Here is an 18,259-nt window from a genome sequence, read left to right on the forward strand (position 1 = left end):
GTTTTAACTAGTTTTAAACAAAATAATTTTTCCCAAGAAAGTCACCATGTGGGGAGGAAGCAGATGGGATGAATTCAGCAACTGAACCAAATTGAGGCCTCCTAATATATGTGCTAATATTTCTTGAGGACAACTTTTCCAGCTCTAATTCTTTTTGTCGCAGCAGACTTAAAGGATTTTTTAAATTTTAAAATGTATTATTACAATCTCTAAATAACTCAGATAATCCCCTTTGTTATTGCTATCACATGTTATTTCTGCTATGGTTAAATTATTTTTCTATGCATGAGAAGAAAAAAATACAAAATTATAATGTTAAGTTCATATAGTTAAGAAAACCTGCATAAAATTTTCTTTTTAATAATTTTTCCCTGAAGTGGATTTTTAAAAATCATTTTATCTAAAAGTTTTTTCATACTAAACACACTTCACCTTACAATTTCCTTATGTTTGGCCAAGACCATGTTAGTAATCAAGAGATTCTTTTAAAAAACATGAGTTTTGTTGAAAAAAAGGAAAGCTAAATTCTGAATTGAAAATAATATCTAATAGTAAACAGTTGCTAGTAAATGATGTCAGAATTCTGTACTGCATTTAACTATTCCTATAACTTAGGGAATGGCACTTCCTCCCTCTGAACTTCAGTTTCCTGATCAATAATTTTATTAAACTAGAAATGATCTATAAATATTTTCTATCTTTTACGTCCAATAGCCCTAACAGTTCACTTAAACCAAATAACTTTCCTGACTTTAAATCGCATTACATCAATTTTATCTCTTGCCACCCTTTCCCAACCTCCAAACTTTAAGTCAGAATTAATTACTCCCACAGCACACTGATAATACCTCTGTAATAGCAGGTATGGTCACCTGCCTTGTTTAGCAAGTTGTTTGCATCACACCAACTACTTAGGACCACAGAGACTCTGTACTGTAGGCACAGTTTCATCAATTACCATGGAGAGAGCAACACTATGAAAGATCCCTGTGGGAAGCTGGCTAAGTACAGTCATACACAGCCTGAATTTTCAAGTGGTTTTCTACCACAGAGCATAAGTTGCTGGAGGATAAAAAGATTCTTCTATTTATCTTGAAGATAACACAAAGACTAGAAAAATATTTTCTGCATAGTGGGCTTTCACTCAATAAGTACATATGTACATGATGAATAAATAAATGGTGATAAGTGAAATGCATAATCTTTTATTTGACAATTAATTCCTACTCAAATTTAAAGTGGCTAACAAATTCATGCATCAGGTTTGATTGCTGAAATAGATAATGTGTTTTTGAAAACAAGTTTTATGAATTTGTGTCCTCTTCCAGTAAATGCATGCACTTAAACACAGATGGGAGGGTGAGAAAGAAAAGAAAAAAGAAAAGAAAAGAAAAAGAAAAAGAAAAGAAAGGAGAGAAAGGGAAGGGAAAGAAAGAAAGAAAGAAAGAAAGAAAGAAAGAAAGAAAGAAAGAAAGAAAGAAAGAAAGAAAGAGAGAGAAAGAGAAAGAAAGAAAGAAAAAAAGAAAGAAAAGAAAAAGAAAGAAAGAAAGAAAGAAAGAGAAAGAAAGAAAGAAAGAAAGAAAGAAAGAAAGAGAGAGAGAGAGAGAGAGAGAGGGAGGGAGGGAGGGAGGGAGGGAAAGAAAGAGAGAGAGAGAGGGAGGGAGGGAGGGAGGGAGGGAGGGAGGGAGGGAGGGAGGGAAAGAAAGAAAGAAAGAAAGAAAGAAAGAAAGAAAGAAAGAAAGAAAGAAAGAAAGAAAGAAAGAAAGAAAGAAAGAAAGAAAGAAAGAAAGGAAAGAAAAGAAAGAAAGAAAGAAAGAAAGAAAGAAAGAAAGAAAGAAAGAAAGAAAGAAAGAAAGAAAGAAAGAAAGAAAAGAAAGTCAAGAAATCTGAAACAGCAATGTTGTTGTTTTTCTCAGAATGTCATTTACTGTTGTTTGATTTTCTCTTTCCTGTTTTGGATGTTTTTGGTGAAAGACTGATTGAAACTGGGTAATACTCTATTGTAATTTCCTTTGTAGTCTTTCAAAGTGTAAAAAAAATTCCTGTTACTGAGAAAATATTTTGAAAGGAAAAATATCCTTTAAGCTAAAACACATCTTGCAAAAATGAAATTTTGAGACTTTGGGAGCTGATACCCAAATCGATGATAAATTATTCAGTTTAAAATTAATGCAGCCAACTTAATTTTAAAATAATTGCCTAAATCTGGAAATAGAATATTGTAAGTATTCAGACAGGTATTCTGGGTTGTTGCTGCTATTAGAGTCCTTGATCATGGTAGTTTTCTAAAATAAATCTAAGCTGTATATAGCTGAATTTATCTATTGATAAAAAAAAATCTTGCACTAATAGCATTCACTCAACATATGTCTATATATTCCTACTATGTGTAAGGCAGTGCTCTAGGTGCTAGTTAGTACCAGTGAAACAGCAGCTCCAAATCTCTGCCCTCACGGAGATTTCATCCTAGTAGAAGGCAATCAAACACATGATATAAAAATTATATTCCACGTTGTAAAATGTTAAGTGCTAGAAAGAAAAATAAAGCCAGATGTGGGTATAGAAACTGCAGATCATGAGGTGAGATTTTAAATAAAGTGATCACATCTAAGTCCTTCCCGAGAAGATGACATTCCTGAGAAGATGACATCTGAGCAACATCTTGGGGTAAGTGAGGAAGTCCTGTGGGAGGCTTGGCGTGGTGGCTCACGCCTGCAGTTCCAGCACTTTGGGAGGCAGAGGCAGGCAGATAACTTGAAGTCCGTAGTTCACGATCAACCTGGCCAACATGTCGAAACACTGTCTGTACCAAAAATGCAAAAAAATTAGCCAGTCGTGGTGACAGGCGCCTGTAATCCCTACTCGGGAAGCTGAGGCGCAGAATTGCTTGAACCCGGGAGGCAGAGGTTCCAGTGAGCCAAAATCGCCAGTGTACCGTATCAGCCTGAGTGACAGAGCAAGACTGTAAAAAAGAAAAAAAAAAAAAAAGAAAGAAAGAAAGAGAAAGAAAGAGGAAGGAAGGAAGGGAGGGAGGGAGGGGGAGAGAGAGAGAGAGAGAAAGAGAGAGAAAGAAGGAAAGAAGGAAAGAGAAAGAAAGAAAGAAAGAAAGAAAGAAAGAAAGAAAGAAAGAAAGAAAGAAAGAAAGAAAGAAAGAAAGAAAGAAAGAAAGAAAGAAAGAAAGAAAGAAAGAAAGATTGATTTCCGTTGAGGTTTGAGGGGTGCTCCAGGTAGAGGAACAGCATGGGCAATGTTCTAATACACACTGAGGAATGAGAGACTCCGATTTTTTCAAATAAGGAGTTAAAAAAATATTTCTCAAGATTCTCACACATTACATAAATATGAATGACGTATATATCCTTATGTCTCCAAATGTTGTATTGGAATGCCACAGGAACAGAGAACATTTACTTTCTAATTACACCCATCAATTAAGCAACAAAGCTGGAATTCAGCCCACAGAACCTAGGTTGGAGACAAAGCCTTGTAAATTTGAATAGGACCAACAAGTTTTTGGTTTTAAAACTCCCTCCATTCATATGCATAAAATAAAATCTCACGGTATTTGACCTACATAGAATCCAACCATAGACATCAGATTTGATTCTGTATTTTTTTCTTGACGCTGTTCCAAATGTAGTATCTCTGCTTGAAAAACAAGGCAGACTGTCGTGATATTATCCCTATAATACAAGCAAACAAAAAATCCATTAAGTCTGAGTTGTCAAGATAACTTAGCCAAGTCCTTGCCTTGGCAGTTGTTATACTCTCTCTAAAATGAACAAACCTAGGTTTTTGTTCACTCCTGTCTCTTTTCGTTATAACATCTGGTAAAGAATGAACTATATATGTCTAATCCAAGTTAGTAAATATCCCTAAAGAGGCTCCAGGTTCCCAGATCACCCTGTTCTGTTAAGACGAGATTTAGAGCCTCCTTACACCCTCTCAGGGAAACCCCGTTTCTTGGTAATTTTGGACTGCATCCCCCTCTTACTTTTCCCTTAGTCCCTTCAGACTGATTCTTCAGGTAAGCATTGAAATCTGCCCCTTGAAAAGTCATTCACAATGAAATGATGAAGAAGTGCTTCAAATAGTATCTCTTCTAAGGGCTTACATGGTTTAAAGAGGTCAAAGCTCAAAGTTGGAATTAAAATTTCTTGGATATTAGGGAACAGTTTCAGGAGAAGTTTGCAGCGTAGAAGGCTTATTCTAGCCAGCTATGAGGCAAGCTAGCTTCACCACCTGTTATATTTTCTACCCTAGACTCTTAACAAAAGCCAACTCTCTGGACAAAAGCAACACAAATTCACATATTTACAGTTAGACAGGAGGAAGAAGTTTAAGAAGTCTATTGTATGGCATGGTGACTATAGTTAATACCAATATATTGTATTATTGAAAAATGTTAGGAGAATAGATGTGAAGTGTTCTCACCATAAAAGTGATTAACTGTGTGAAATACATATGCTAATTAGCTAGATTTCATCATTCCACACTGTATATATACTTCAAAACATCATGCTGTTCATGTAACTACATACAATTTTATATGCCAATTTTAAAAATAAACAAATTTGAGGGGAAAAAAGCAACGCAATTTATTTCTCAATCGCATGCTGTTTCGTATGCTTTATATCATAGACAGATAAAAAAAGGAATGAGGATATTAGAATCTCTTAGGAAAGACATGGATAAATATATTTGGACCAGCCATATGATATAATATTTTAAAAACATTTAAAATTAAACTTTACAATAACTTATGTTAACAAGAGAAAATGTCCAACATATAAGGATAAGTGAAGAACCGTGATATAATGTGGTATGTCTTTGTAAATACTTATGTATCTGGATAGGAACAAATACATGGGAATGTACCAACAGATACAAACAGATACATAAAGGAAATAAAACAAAATGTTATCTCCAGCAGTGGAATTATGGGTAACTTTTTGAGGTAATTCTTTATACTCTTCTTTATTTTCCAAAATTAGGTAGTTCACAATTTTAATTTTCCAATTAAAGACAAAGATCTTTTGAAATGACATGTTGTGTTATCCACATCATTGCTTTGCTTTTGCCCTCAACAGAGAACAAAATGTGTGGGTTAAATAGGAGTATCTCTTAAATGCATAAATCCCTCAAAGGGGAACAGGAAAATTTTACTATTACATAGTTTCTTTCCAGCCTCTATGACATCAATCAGAGAGATACACGAGGAGTTGAAGTCAAGAAGCAGGGGCTACTGTGCATACACTCATCGCCAAGGGCATAATTCAAAGGACACTCAGCCTGGTGAACATGGCACACAGATGTCCTGTTTTCTTAGACTGTTTGCAACATTTAAATGCACTTGGCAGTCTAAGCACATAGTTTCTTTCTGAAGGAGCTTTTCTGCTGAAGGTTATGTCGTGTTTTCCACTAAAACATAAATCCGTTGGCTGTTTGTTAAGCCTCCTGTACAATGAAATCAAAGCAATCGTCAATGGATATGGTTCACTGGAAAATGTAAACTGGCTTCCCTACCCCAAGAGAAATAGATTAAGTAATGCCAGAGGTTTTGCACGTGCTCTCTACAGACAACATCTCCCTTTGTAGAGAAAAATTTTACTGCAATGCTTCCCATTGCACCTGCCAACTCCCTCTCTTATCCTGAAAACATAAATTCCCATTACACATAGAAGAATGAGTAATGTCTCTAAAGTGCCCAGAATATGTTTGTAATAATTGATATTTCACCCTCCGGTGCCAGAGCTGCATGGATGGAGTGCTTTATGTTGAAGGCTCAGGAATGTGCTTTTGTCCCTTTGGTATTCTGCCCAGACGAAGTATGCCCACAATCAGCACAGTCTAATGCAATCCAAACACTTTAGAGGAGGCATCCTACAAAACACAGGAGTGCCAGAGGCTTGCATAATGTATCCAAGATATCAAAGTTTTCTTTAGAGAGATGACAATGTAATACAGCAAACACCTATTTAGGGGGAGAACAAAACCCTCAGTTTTTCTATGGACGTCAAGTATGTATTAATAGGTGTTGCCTGGCATCGAATTTAGATTCTTAAGCTTATCACACCTCTAAACTTCCTTTGTTTAAATCAATTATTAACATTTATTATTATAAAACGCTTCTGCTTTTTACCCAAGCTATCTCCATGACTGTATTTTAAAACAGAAATAAGTTTGATTACTAATTTTTTAAACAAAATACTTCCATATAGCCTTTCCATTATCTTTGGCAAAACAATTGTAAAATAGACATATTTTCATTTAGGTAGTTTTACCCTGATTAATCATATCACCTTCGTGACAAAAGAGAATGAAGGAGAGATATGAAAGTAAAAATGAAATAATAATTCTTAAATAATATGAAGGCTGGTATGTTAAAAAATTGAGTCTTGGCCGGGCATGGTGGCTCCCGCCTGTAATCCCAACACTTTGGGAGGCCGAGGTGGGTGGATCATGAGGTCAGGAGATGAAGTGCATCCTCGCAAACATGGTGAAACCCTATCTCTACTGAAAATACAAAAAAATAGCTGGGTGCTGTGGCGCGTGCCTGTAATCCCAGCTACTAGGGAGGCTGACGCAGGAGAATTGCTCGAACCTGGGAGGCGGAGGTCGTAGTGAGCCGAGATCGCGCCACTGCACTACTCAGCCTGGCAACAGAGCAAGACTCTATTTCAAAAAAAAAAAAAAAAAAAAAAATCAAGTGCCTTTCAAATACTAGGAGTTTATTAGGGAGTAATATTTTTATAAACACATGACTTTCTTCTATTATTGTATGAATCAATTTTATTATTGTGAATAATTTTATTTAGTGATTTAACCTTTCTTGGATATTCTTGACTTCAAAAAATAAATTATATGCATTTAAGAACATAAACTAACATCTACTTTTGGGTAACTATAAAAATGCACAGTTGGTGACCAACTAGTTATTGTACATTATTGTTTAATTAATTATTTGAAAAATTACCAGCATTTTTCTACTACCTATGCTTCTTATCTTACCCATTCCTTCCTATCCTCACACCTTCACACTAGAATAGTTCTGCCAAATCCGGAAAGAATAATCGATGGAAGCCATACTCTAATATAGCATCAATTGAAAATCAAAGTGCCTGTATTTCATCATTTATTGGTATCTCCAATTGCTACGCTTGGAAAGTGAGAAAGCATTCACCTGGCAAAGGAAGTGAATAAAAACAAGATCAAGAATAAACATGACTTAATTAAAATCATAATGAGATATCATCTTACCCCAGTTAGAATGTCCCTTATTAAAGAAAAAAATGAAAACAAAAACAGATGCGGGCGAGGATACAGAGAATGGAGAACTCTTACACACCGTTGTTTGGAGTGTAAAGTAGTACAACATTTAAGGAAAACAGTATGAAGATTTCTCAAAGAACTAAAAGAACTACCCTTTGATCCAACAATCTACTAATGGGTATTTACCCAAAGGAAAATAAATCATTGTATCAAAAATACACCTTTACACATTTGTGTATTTCAGACTATTCACAATAGAAAAGTAATGCAATTAGCCTAAGTTTCCATAAACAAGAGACTGGATAAAGAAAATGTGATATATATATGTATACACACACACACACACACACACACACACACACACACACACACACACAATGAAATACAGTTCAGCCATAAAACAATAAAATCATATCTTCTACAGCAACATGAATGGAACTGGAAGTCATTATCTTAAGTGAAACAAATCATACACAGAAAGAGAAATACTGCAATTTCTTATATAGATGGGAACTAAATATTGTGTACACATGAACATAGAGAGTGGAACGTCAGGCAATGGATACTTGAAAGGATGGGGGGTGTGAGGGGGGTAGATGATGAGAAATTACGTTATTTGTACAATGTATGTTATTTGAGTGTTGAATACCCTAAAGGTCGAGACATTATCACTTTATATCTATGCATTCAACAAAATTACGCTTGTCCCTCATAAATGTATACAATATTTTTAAAAAGAAAAAAATACATATGACTTTGTATGTGTTTATTATGGTTATTTGTCTCATAATGAAACATGATATACTTTATTTCTACCATTGAGACTCTTCCCAGTTTTCTAATTTCAAGAACCTGCCTCTTTGCAAGTGTTTCCAAATAGTGCCGTGTAGAAGTAAAACCATTTGGGAATGTAGGTGATTTATCTGAACATAGTTGAAACCACTTTCTTGAGTCCTACTTTCAACATCAATCCCTACCCCGGTTCTAGTATTAATGCTGTCTCTGGTGAATGTTAGTATAGTATATCACGCATGTCCCTCAACACCAAGATATCTCTGTTGCCAGCTCTAATCTCACCTGATGCTTGTGCCATTCTCAGTGAGTCTTCCCAGGTTACGTGTCTATGCCTGAGGACATGCTCAACTAATTTACCAGTCCAGACATGTACGCTATGCTATGCAATCTAATTCTTGAATTTCTAGCCTCTGAGAGAGGGCGTTGCCCATTACACGATGCTAAACTGGGAAGCACAACAGCTCGATAAATAGAGATGTGTTATCAGAGATAGGATGGGCATTGACTTGTAATCACGGAAGACGATTTGAAACACTATGGCTTATATTTTATACCAAAAAAAAGTCCTCTGTGAGAGACTGACGATTGCAATGGGAGGATTTGAGAACAAGTGTTATATGATATTAGGATTGGTTTTATCCACCATGAATTTCAAGAATTAGATGTTTAATTATTAATATTTTCAAAACCACTATGAGATACCATCTCACACTAGTCAAAATGGCTATGACTAAAAAGTCAAAGAACAGCAGATACTGGTGAGGCTGTGGAGAAAAGGGACACATTTGTTGGTAGGAATGTAAGTTAGTTCAGCCACTGTGGAAAGCAATGTGGAGATTTTTCAAAGAACTAAGAACAGAGCTACCATCCCACCAGCAATCCTACTACTGGGTATATATTCAAAGCAAAATAGATTATTATATCAAAGAGACATGTGCATTCATTTGTTCATTGCCATGCTATTCACAATGGCAAACACATGGAATCAACCTAGGGGCCCATCAGTGATGGATTGGATAAAGCAAATGTGATGCATATACTCCATGGAATACTATGCATCCATAAAAAGAGAATGAAATCATGTCTTTTGCAGCAACATGAATGGAGCTGGAGGTCATAATCCTAAGAGAATTACCACAGGAACAGAAAAACAACTGCTACATGTTCTAACTTACAGTAGCACAACATTGAGCATGCACAGACATAAACATGAGAACAATAGACACTGTGGTCTATTAGAGGCAGGAAGGGAGAGGGGCAAGGGTGAAAAAAAGACCTATTGGGTACTATGCTCACTACCTGAGTGCAATATACCCAGGTTTAAAAAAAAAAAAAAAAAAAAAAAAAAAAAAAAAAAAAAAAAACCTGTATCCCTTTTATCTTAAATAAAAGTTGATAATAAAAAGATTTCAAGAAGGATATAAAATATCTTGACAAATGATTACCTTTTTGCATTTGCACCATTGACCCTTGTGAAATAGCAATGCTATTGACACTAGGCCAGCGGTGCAAACCACTATAGGAACTTGCATCCTGTAGAGTTCAACCAGAAGTCTGGTTTTTACTTAAGTCTATATTTTATAAAATTTGATGCATAAAGCTAGTATTACCTGAAATATTACTCCTCTTATAAGTAATTTAAAATTTTAATAGTATTTATTTTGAGTTACTCTAACTACCATAACTGATGATAGCTTTGGGCTTTTACCTTCTTTTATTTACTCTTCCAATCATTTTCTTTACTCACTGTACAAATGACAAAGTAAGTAAAGTTTCTACTCTGAGAATCCTACCAGTCTCGTGGCAGAAACAGACATTAATCAAATAATCATAGAAAATATGTGGTTGAAAATTTTGATGAGTCGTACGAATACTAATAATTAACATTTACTGAGGACTTCTTCTGTGCCAGAAACTGGTATAAATACTTGAACAGTATTAACTCCTTTAACCCTTACCATCACCCTATGAAAGTATTCTATATTATTATACCAATTACTCAAGTAAAGTAATTGAGGCTATGAGAGATTGAATAATGTGGTCTAAGAACGTAAAGTCCCAAGTGGCAGAGCAGACATTGACTATAGGAACTTGAACTTTAGAGCTATCTAATAGTATCATGTGATCTTTCCTTGCATGTCAAAAAAATAAAAAGCATGCTATGACACTGCATTAGTCAGCTTTTACTACAGTGTGCTGAATTAACAAACATATGCAATATTTTAGTGGCTTATAATAATAAAGGCTTATTTATTTATTGCTCATGTTAACATCCTATGTGGGTCCAGCTGCAATTCTGCAATTTTTCTTGCTGGATCCAGGCTAAAAGAGCATCTCCTACCTTAGCTATCCCACCCTTAAAGGTTTATGTATATGACATCATCACTTCCACTAGCATTTTATTGTACAAAGCAAGGCTAAAGGTAAAATTGGCCAACAATGGAGTAGGAAATATATTCCATCTATAGGAAAAGACACTAGAGAGGTGTCCTACCTGAATGAGCCCCAGAAGCAGGTCACATTTTAAGCAAATAAAACGGTATGCTCCATAATAGACATATGAAAGGGGTCCCTGACCTGACCTGGGAGTCAAGGAAAGCCTGAGGTAGCACTAGCTCAGTAAGGTTTTCAGGGATGGTATTTAGTTAACTAAAAACTGTGGTCCAAGGAAAACATGCCATGTAGTAGGAACAGCAGGTACAAACGTCATGTGATACAAGTGAGCCTGGTCTTGGAGAATTGAAAGGAACCACCTGAAATAAAGACAGAGAAAGGGAGACTGTCCTGAGACAAATCTACAGGACTCAGCAGGGGCAAGATTATTCAGATCCCTGTAGGCCTCTTCAAGAATTTGGATATTTTTCCTAATGGGGAGCCACTAAATTAATTTAAGCAAAGGGAGTATGATCATCACACCTTGATAATTTTGGCTGTTTTACCAAAAAAAAAGATAAAAAATCATTCTAAATAAGATTCTCTAACTTAGATATCTCCCCAACACCCAGATCCTCTTAATAGTATTGTTTTAACTGTTTTAGAAGAGACAATTTAGTTACATTTTCTATTGCAGAGTTCACTATCAGAACCACCCAAATATAGCGATTCAGAGCAGAGGCAGTAACTTCCTCCCTCTCTCTCACAAGGAATACTTTCTACCCTTCCTCTTTAGTTAAGGCTCAGGTTCTCCCCAGTCACAGCAATCCTGTACTCCCCTCTTACCTTCCCGATGGGATGAAAAGAGAGCCAACAGTGACATGGCGAGTCTATGCTGAGACCCTTTTCCCTAAATAGTAAGGAATGGAGCTCAGCAAGGTAAGGAATTGTAGTAAGGAATTGCAGCAATTTGGGATTGGATATATGTGCAAATTACTCTAAGTGGAGCATTCCATTTGGAAAAGGTGCAGCAGGCACTTCAGATATTTTTAGCAGAAATAAATTCCACCACCTTTTTGTCGTAGCTACCATCATTATACTCCGCTGTAAACTCAGGTCTTCCTTTGACATCCTATGTAGAATTGTGCCAACTCCAAAACGGTGGACACCATATACTAGCTAGGATTTCTGCCACTGGTAACATAGAGCAGTCTTCCCAATTGTTGCCATCAACTTCCAGATGTTGGTCATTAAGAGAAAACAAATGAAAGGAAAAGCACCCACCATATGTTTCACTAGTCCAATACCTGGAAAAGCTGTTAATTTATACTTACATCTGCTGCAGAAAGTTGTATTTGTTAGGGTAATGCCGTTTCTGTAACTGCAAAGCATCCAGGGGGGGATTGAAAATTTCACTCCATACTAAGTGATCAAAAGTGGTTCAGTGTGGCAGATCACCATCCAAATGGTCATTCAGGAAACCATCATCATTTCAGCTTTTGTGTCTGTTATTCTCTGGAGTCCTCTCAGTCAACCACTAGATGAGGAAAAGGCATGGAAGAATTCACAATGGAAGGATTTTATGGAGCAGGTATGGAAGGGGTGCATATCAGCTTTGGCTCACAATCCACATCCAAGGAGCTACAACCCAGCCATATGGTCAAATCAAAATAATAGAACCACTGAGAAACAGAGTATAACAGTGACTACAGTAAATAGAAGAAACAGACTTGGAGAATAAAACCTAACCAGTGTTTACCATTACACTGTCTCTATTAAATCTTAAAATTGAGGGATAAAATAGTAAATTTTATGTTGTATACACATTATCAAAATAAAAAAAATGTGGTGGAATAACATCTTTAGAAACAATGAATTTCTGGATCATTAAAATGTATTAAAAAGTTTAGGTAGTAACTAAAATTCTTAGTTACTAAGAATTTAGTTACTAAAATTCTTAGTTACTAAGAATTTAGTTACTAAGAATTTTAGGTAGTTAGGATTCAGTTAATCAAAAGTTCAACTTTTCCACTTTCTCACCACAATATTGATAATCAACCTTACACTGAATCTTCTCTGAACTATGATCCCAAATACCTTTCCTTGAGACTCACTTAAGGTTATACTAATTGTTAGTGGCTCATGGTTTTTCCCCAACATCTATGTATGTATGAATAGATGTGTGTATGAATGTATATATGTATGAATGTATGTAAGTATGCATCTATCTATCTATCTATCTATCTATCTATCTATCTATCTATCTATCATCTGTCTATCTATCGAGACAGGTCTCACTCTGCTGCCCAGGTTGCAGTGCAGAGGCCCAATCTTGGCTCACTGCAGCCTTGACTTCCTGGGTTCGGGTGATCCTCCCTGGCGTGCCACCACGCCAGACTAATTTTTTGTATTTTTTTATAGGGAGGGGGTTTCACCATGTTGCCCAGGTGCATTCAAACTCCTGGGCTCAAGCAGTCTACCCACCTTTACCTTCCAAAGCACTGGGATTACAGGTATGAGCCACCACACCCAGCCCATTTATTTATTTTTCCAACAACTATTTATTAAGTGCCCATTATGTTTGGGCACTATATCAGACAATGAGAAAATAGAGATAAACAAATCAGCAAATCCTTGACATTGTGAGGTTTATATTCTATAGGAGCAAATGATATTACACAAGAAAAAAACAGACAGTTAATTAACAAATGTATAATAAGATTTGTTACGAAGAGCACAGCCTGGAGTGAAGTTTTACAATTAGGGAAACAACCATGGTCTACATAGTCGGTAGCAGTTAATTGTAAGAAGGAAAGTGGATTGAACAAAGCATTTCAGGCATGGCTGGTACAAAGACTCTAATAAGGAAAAGGAGAACAATTGAAAAACATGATAAGGAAGAGAGAAAAGAGACATAGACTAATACTGGGGAAATAGATATGGCCAATTAAGCATGGGCTTAAGAAATTAAAGGATTTTAGACTTGTTCCTGAAAACAGTGTGGAGCAGGACATAAGTTATAATTTGGAAAAAATGACACCGGTTGTTCTTTATCTAACACACAGAAAAATATCAGCCAGCAGGCTGTTACTTTACGAAATTAAATGCTAAAATTTCACTAGCAAAGACGGAAAGAAGAAAAGTGGGGGGAGAAAAAGAAAGGGGTAATAGATTTATGATTAGAGAAAATTACATAGGAAGCAGACATCGAAAAGCAGAGGAAACAGGTGAATGATTACAATATAAAGGCCTCCATGCCTGCTTCACCTCTCCTCTCTTTAACGCTTGGTATCTTTTCTCCAGTGCTAATTTGCTTTTAGAGACCAACTATTAGACTTTTATCTTTTCATTTCTTCTTCTGTTCCCCATTACAATATGAAAATGAATAACTCCGTTTTCTATGGATCTAAGGTCTCCAATCTAGTGCTCCCAAAAGTCACTTACTCAATCCACTTTATTATGTCCAGCATGTACCAGAAATTGTGCTAGGTCCTGGAGACAAGTATTGAAGAAGACAGACAGAATTTCTCCACTCACAGATTGTATGTCCTAATAGGTCTCCAGGAGGCATGATGTACTAGGATAATTTTTTATCCAGCGGAATGTTATGCTTTTCTACATTTTATTCTTGGCCACGCTCATGGCATTTGAAATGTACAAAGTATACATGGATAATATTCAACAAATGGGGCAGGCCACAGTGGCTCACACCTGTAATCCCAGCACTTGGGGAGGCTGAGATGGGCAGATCATGAGGTCAGGAGTTCAAGATTAGCCTGGCCAATATGGTGAAACCCCATCTCTAATAAAAACATAAAAATTGGCTAGGCATGGTGGCATGTGCCTGTAGTCCCAGCTACTCAGGAGGCTGAGGCAGGAGAATTGCTTGAACCTAGGAGGTGGAGGCTGAGGCAGGAGAATTGCTTGAACCTGGGAGGTGGAAGTTGCAGTGAGCCGAGATCACGCCAGTGCACTCCAACTTGGGCAATAGAGCAAGACTCTGTCTCAGAAAAAAAAAAAAAAAAAAAAAAAATTCACCAGATGCTTTGGGCATGTTGACTATGGTGGCAAGTTGCAGGGGTTTGTATGCTTGAACTGGTCAGAAAGAAAATTCATTCTGTCGACCAGAAATACCATATAAAACTACTAAATCTTAACTCTATGGAATTTTAAAAACACAACTGCCATTTTGAATAAAAATTCAGACTTTGTCATCTTGGGTTAAAGCACTGAGTTGTCAGACTCATCTATTTCTCCTCACTGTTTAACTTACATCCTCTATCCTCAAACTCTTCACCCTCAGACGCATTCTCCATTTATATTTTCAGTCCACAATGAAGTTTCTTACATCTACTGTAGTCTTCATCTCATCATCAAATTCTTGAGACAGTAGTCTATATTTCCACTATCTAATTATCACTATTCTCTAGTTCATCTAGTACAATCTGACTTATTCCTCCTCAAAAGCTAATGTAAATGGCTCAGGTCAGCAAGGGTCCATAATTACAAACCCTGGGCAAATTTAGTCTTGATGTTTTATTTTTCATTCTCCAAGTGAAAAAAGAAAATTGCCAATGCTGAGTATATTTCAAGATATCATGGTGGGGCATTGGAAAATTTTTTAATTAGTAATAATTGCACTTTGGATAAACTTCATTGGCTGTGACACTGCCCTGTGCAAAGCTTAACTCTCATTTGACTTTCTCTCTCTGCTGTGTTTGACAAAGTTGATCATTTCCTATTTTTGAGCATCTGAAACACTAATTCTCTTCCTTAGTGACACTGCACTAATATTTTAGAAACATTAATTCTGTCCCTTTAGTAGCTCTTTTGTCCTGTATAATTTTAAGACATTTATTCTTGTTAGTGTTCCATTTGGTATATTATATTCTTTCCTTTTATACTCTCCCTAGTTGATATTTTTGAATATGATTTATATTCTATGTATTTGCTTTTGACTCTCAAATTTCTTATCTACTTTTTTTAAAAATTTAAACATATGTACATATTTTGGGGGTACATGTGATAATTTAATTTATTCATAGAACTCATAAGTATCAAATCAGTATTATTTAGATATCATTACCTTAAATATGCCTTTTCTGTATGCTAGAAACACTCAAACTATTCTCTTCTACCTATTTCAAAATTTATGATAGATTATTGTAAACTATAGTCATCCTACTGATCTGTCAAACATTAGGTGATTTGCTTTTCACATTGACTCTAAAATTTTTTTCACCAGTTTCAGCTTCCCCACAAAAGTTCCAAATTCATACACACACCATATCTTTTGATCACTGAAAACATAATACAGTTCAAACTGCCCCCAGCTGGCTCTGTATTATGTTCACAGATTCACCATCTACTAATAAACCCATTGAAAAAGACTCAGCTCTGCATTCTCTAGCAACCACATCTAATTGGTCGATAAGCATCATTGATTTTATCTCCTGAATATCACCAAGTCTCTTCACTGCTTTCCAGGGACTCAGCATTATCAGCACCTCTTCATCTTTCCCGGGATAGTTCCAACAACCTCTAATTTGCCTCTGCCTTCCGTGTCTTGTTCTTTCTCTCACAATAAATTCCAAGCTATTTGACATAGAGACACTTTACTATCTGGCCAAATCTATCTCGTCTTTCTCTTCTCCAGCCACGAGCTTACGCAGTTACTGTTTGTTTTCAAATAAGAGTTTCTGTATTAATACTGAGAGAAATGTCATTTCTCTAGGCAGACGCTCTTGCTTGTCTCTCGTGGCGATTACTCATTTTTTCCTTTCAACACCCATAGCTCTGCAAGTATTCTTCTTTTATGTCACTTTTTGCAATGCAATAGGTTGTTTTCCTGTCTATTTCTTACCTTGTAATTTGGAGTTGTGGAAAAACATTTTATTCGTATTTGCATCCCCACTACCTTAGCACAGCCTAGGATTAGCGTGCATATTTAATATCTGAGACTAAAAAATATAAACAAATTAATTAATTAATTAAAACTATTATGGTTGTATTGATGGTCTGGGGTCTAACATTTCATGATACAAATTTTAAGACCATTTTGATTAGTGGCTAGCCTACATAAGTTGCAAATTATAAAAGTAAATTTGAAAGCAACTTCAAAACAGGAAAACATTCTCAATGAAGTCTAGATTTCAGTATTCCAAGCACTATCAATGCCTTTTCTATTATTTAGAAATTCCTTCTTCGTACTTTATAGAAATAGTCTAGTTACCAGATAAGGTCGTTAGCCTCACGCTAGGGATAATTATTGAAGATGAAATAATAGCATCTTTCACTTTTACCAAAAGTAAACACAAACTTTTATAAAAGCAATTTGACAATATATTTTGATGGTCTTTAAAAAGTTCACGACAGTTTATTCAAAAATTTATTTCTAGGTATCAATCCTAAGAATCTAATGAGAGTGCATAGAAATATTCAGGTAAAATGGTATTTACTACTTTGTTACTGTGTCTTCAAGTCTGATGGTAGGAGATCTCCAGGTAAGTATATAAAGATGTGATGCATTCATAAGAGAGATCATTATACAGTCATTTAAACTGATGTTTTCTAAGGGAGTAAGTAATACAAATAAGCAACCAGAAAAAGAGATATCTATAAAAATAAGCAAAGTGTGAACCTACATCTCTTTTTAAAATTTTTATATGCTATTGGAATTATGTAAATAAAATCACACTGGAAGAAAATATACAAGTATATATAATGAAATATAGAGATAAACATATATTGATTTTATGGTTTCAAAAAATAGCCAATAAGGAAATGTTTGCTCTGTATCTATTTTGTGCCTGTTCACTTTCCCACGAACTCCTCAGAAAGGCTGTCAGTTTACAACCCTGCTGAAAGATTAGTATGTTACATGACTCTGAGCCATACATTGCCCTAGATGTAGCCTACAGAGGGTGGCTGGCTACTTACTGTTTGAACAGAAAATAGAAGCTTAGTAAAAAAAGATATTTTAGTTTGCATTTTTAAAATAGGATATTAAAGGTGTTAATCAGTGAAACTTTGGAACAAAGTACAATTACTATATTTTAAAAAGAGGCAGTCAGGTGCAGTGGCTCATACCTGTAATCCCAGAATTTTGGGAGGCCGAAGCGGGTGGATCGCTTGAGCTCAGGAGTTCAAGACCAGCTTGAGCAACATGGCGGAACCCTGTCTCCACTAAAAATACAAACATTAGCCGGGCTTGGTGGTGCATGCCTGTAATCCCAACTACTTGGGAGGTTGAGGCAGGAGAATTGCTTGAACTCAGGAGGCAGACTCCACAGTGAGCCAAGATCACAACACTGCACTCCAACCTCGGTGACAGAGTGAGACCATGTCTCAAATAAATTGATAAAGAAAGAGGCAAAAGAACACAAGGAGGGAGAAGGAATCTCTAGCCATGATTTATTCAGAGCATGAAGAAGCAGAAGTAGTAATGTGTCAGTGTGAGAGAAGATGATTGGGCATGAGTAGAGAGAGAACTGGCTCTGTTTCTATGATTCCCAGCTGAGTAGTGGTCTGTGTACCTCAATCCCCATGAAATACACCTCTCATTATAGTAAATTCTCTCCTTCTATTTATTTGAGATTACTTGAGTGTTTCACTATTCCTTGCAACAAAATAACCCTAAAATAAGACTGTAATAGTTCATATAGGTAGGATATAGGAGTATGATCATTTAAACATTCAGTGAGTCCTTATTTCTATTAATTTTAACTTATTAATTTTTAACTGTTATTAATTTCACTTGTCACATAGGACCTTTGCCCTTCCTTATAGCACTTAGGATTTGATCTTGAAATACAACTAC

General features: G+C 35.9%; 1 long non-coding RNA gene across 5 annotated transcripts in view; it reads left to right on the plus strand.

The window, feature by feature from the left end:
* LOC105480800 (uncharacterized) overlaps window positions 1-18,259 on the plus strand; it is a 186,703-nt gene that overhangs the window by 39,747 nt on the left and 128,697 nt on the right. The window lies entirely within an intron of this gene.

The sequence above is a fragment of the Macaca nemestrina genome, chromosome 6, assembly GCF_043159975.1.
Source record: "Macaca nemestrina isolate mMacNem1 chromosome 6, mMacNem.hap1, whole genome shotgun sequence".
NCBI lineage: Eukaryota > Metazoa > Chordata > Mammalia > Primates > Cercopithecidae > Macaca > Macaca nemestrina.